The following is a 3,589-nucleotide window of genomic DNA, read 5'->3' on the forward strand; positions in this document are numbered from 1 at the left end:
CGCATTTTGCTTTGCATCATTTTGGCAACTGGTAGAAAGCTCTAAAAATCCTTTTCAAAAACAAACTGCTGGGGAGGTAAAATCTTTAAACCAAGAAATGAAAAAGTGATGATTTCAAAAAAAAAAAAAAAAAAAAGAAGAAGTCTTTCTGAACGAATGCTGGGGAAAAGGAAAGAAAAGAACTTATCTGAATGATATAACCGATCCCAATGATCATGTCGCGCATTCCGGATTAATCAACCCAGTCTATTTGTATCAATCAACCTTTTGGATGGCCTCATGTTTCTGGGGATAAACAGGCACTCACCTCTTTGCCAAATGTGGATCCTTTCCGCCAATCTTGTCTTGTCGCCTTATAGTGCCATTCGAGGGGTTTTCACTAATAAGACTCTCTCGTTTCTCTCATCTCTCATCGTCTTATGGTGCCTGTGAAGGTTTTCACTAATAAGACTCTCTCATTTTATTTTATTTTTCAGCTGGGGATTGGAGTGCTGCCGATATGACTCTCTCTGCTGGGGATTCTTTTCGACTATCAATTCATTTCCAGTTTATGATCCTCTTCTCTGCTGGGGATCAGAGTGTTATTCCCGACTTCCGTTTGCATGACTTGGCACTTCTCGGATACTGATCGGGAGGTTGTTCTTTTTTTTTTTTTTGGATATCAATAGGGATTTTTGTGTGGGGTTAAAAGAAAAGGCTACCAAAAATTCAAAAATAACTTTGATGGGTGAAACATTACAACTCTTGGAATCAAACATTCTTTCCAAAATTACAAACATAAACTTCTGCCCCAGTTTTTCTTGCTTGGGGATTTTGATTCCTTGAAAATTAGTACTTCGCTCTTCGGAAGGCTGCTGGGAATGACATTGGCCTTTTGCTTTTTCCGAGCACAAGTTTCATCCTTTTGTTCTGTCCGGTGGAGAACAACTTCCTTTATTAAAACTTATTATGCTGGGGGTAATACCGGTTCAAAGACCACTTCCCTTGAGACTGGTGCTATCTTTATTCTTCCCCATATGGGTATCTGACTTTCAGAAAATTTTCTAAATGAAAGGAAAATGTTCTGCCCCAGTTTGATAATCTCCCTTGTGGCATGCATTCCCGTCATCAATTCCATTTCTTTTACCTGTTTCAAATCAAACAAAATTTGTTAGTTTAAAACGCGGTGGTTGGTTGTGATACTCCTACTGGGATGGCTTTTCCCTTTCTCTTTCCCCGCTCTGCGTTCCAAAACTTGTTGGGGATGATATTATTTGCTGGGGATAATCCCTTTTTGCTGGGGATATCCCTCTTCTTTCGTGGCATAGCTCGGAAACTTGCACTTCACCGACCTTTTAGTATCGTATGAATTTCCCAAATCATGCTCATTGCTCTCCTTGCTTTGTCCACGGTCCTCGGCCTTGAGGTTTATAACCTTTGATTTTGGCAAGGATATCCCTCTTGACATTCGTCAATCCTTTTGTCAATTCCCTTTTGCTGGGGATATCTTTTGACACTGGCCTCGAGTTTGTTCCTTGCTGACTTAGACCATTTGGATGTTCTAATCGGATCCGGTCTTGCATAATTGGAAAGCTGATGGCAGATTTTGAAGTCATTTCCCACTGGTTCTGACCAAATAGACTCTACTGGGGAATGTTTCTATGAAAGGAGAAATATAAACAAAAGGGGAACCGAATAAAAGACAAAGGAAAAAGATGACTCTTTAACAAAAGAAACTATAAATAAAAACCTATCAAACGCCGATACTGACTCTAATGGTCGTGACATGCACATGTGGCCTATCCTTTGCCGTCCATCGTCTTTCAAGATCTTCACTTGGAGATTCCCCATCTGATTCTTAATCTTATTCGACTTGTAGTGTCTAAAGGGTTTTCACTATCAAGCCTCTCTCATTTTGTTTTTTTTTTTCTCTCAGCTTTCATCGTCTTATGGTGTACGTGAAGATTTTCACCGATAAGACTCTCAGTTGTATCACTTTACAGCTGGGGATTTGGAGTGTTGCCGATATGACTCTTTCTGCTGGGGATAAGAGTCCTTTCTGCTATAGAACAGAATGTTATGTTCACATGTAAGACTCTCATTTGTCTGACTTGGCATCTTTTGAAGACTGATCAGAAGGTCTTTCTTTGGACCGTAATGTGGGTTTTGGATAGGCTAGAAAGAAAGGGTATCAAAGGCTCAAAAACAAATCAATTTGAGGTTCAAAATTACAACCTTCAGAACCATATTTGCTTACAACAAGCGCAACTCTTGCCCCAGTTTCTTGCTTGGGGATTTTTATTTTTGTTATATTATGTTACACTATGCACACTATGACCATTATGGCCATTATGACCGAGCCGTGAAGCGCCTACGTATCCTCTTTGAGGAATCAGGTCAAACGTAGTTCCTAATTCCTCCGTTTTCTTCTGACTTTCTTTTGTTTTTTGTTATCATTTTTCTTTTCTTTCTTTTTTTCTTTTCTTTCTTTTTTTCTTTTCTCTTTTTTTTTCTTTTGTTTACCTGCCATGCTTGCGTTTTCTAGTCGTTGCTACTGATTCCGAACGAGGGGTATGAAAGAAAATAAACAAGGCTCAAAAGGGGTAACGAAGGATAAAGTGTTTAGGTAGCAGAACAAAATGCCTTCGTCATTCCAGTCTTCAAAACATGCCAAGTGCAAACAACATAATTTAAACAAAGATTTGTAGCCTCTTCTGATGGTGCTGGACTTGACAATTATATTCACATTTGCTTTTCCATTTGTCATTTCTAAAGCACCGTTGGGCGACACTCTCATTCTCATTATTACAAACGACCCTCATGCCAATTTGGCGAATCTTGCTTTTAACGGTTTTCTTTGTGTTTAACTTTCCCTAGTTCCATATGACTCGAGCTCTGAATAATCTCAAACCGTCCTTATTTTCTTTAAATGTTCTGATCACCTCTCCAGGGTTTTATGAATAACTTTTAAGATTAGGCCCGAACTGTGTGCGCATGTTATGTCACTAGAATCGGCTTTGAACAAAAATGATAAAAGGACTAAACAAAAAAGATGACTGGAAATAATAAAAGACTGGATTTTGCATTAGACTACCGGTGAAATGGTTTGAATAACAAAACAAAACAAATCAGAATAAAACCCAAAAAACAAACTGGACAAAACTTAAACAAACCGCTATGACAAATGGAAAGATAAGAAAGTTTGACACAACCCTAAGAATAATCCGGTCAACAGAAATGATAACAAAATAAACCATCAAAATTTCTCTTTTGATAACCAAGGAACGAAGCGCCCTCCCAATTCTCAAACCTGGCATCTTAGCCACTGAGCTTTGCGTCAATACTGCCAAAACCATTACCAGCTTCAACATCATCAACCTTGGTCAGCGAGCTCTCAAGAGGATTCGCGTGCTCCATGTCACTGTCATTGATCACAATTGCCCTTCCCTGAATCATTCTTTCTATTTCCTTTTTTAAGGAATGACAGTCTTCAATGCTATGTCCTCTGACATTGGAGTGGTATGCGCATCGTGCTGCCGGATCAAAGTTCCTTGCACGTGGATTTGGAGTACATGCGGGGAGTGGCTCAATCAAGCCAGCATGCCTTAGC

The sequence above is a fragment of the Nicotiana tabacum genome, chromosome 20, assembly GCF_000715075.1.
Source record: "Nicotiana tabacum cultivar K326 chromosome 20, ASM71507v2, whole genome shotgun sequence".
Taxonomy (NCBI): domain Eukaryota; kingdom Viridiplantae; phylum Streptophyta; class Magnoliopsida; order Solanales; family Solanaceae; genus Nicotiana; species Nicotiana tabacum.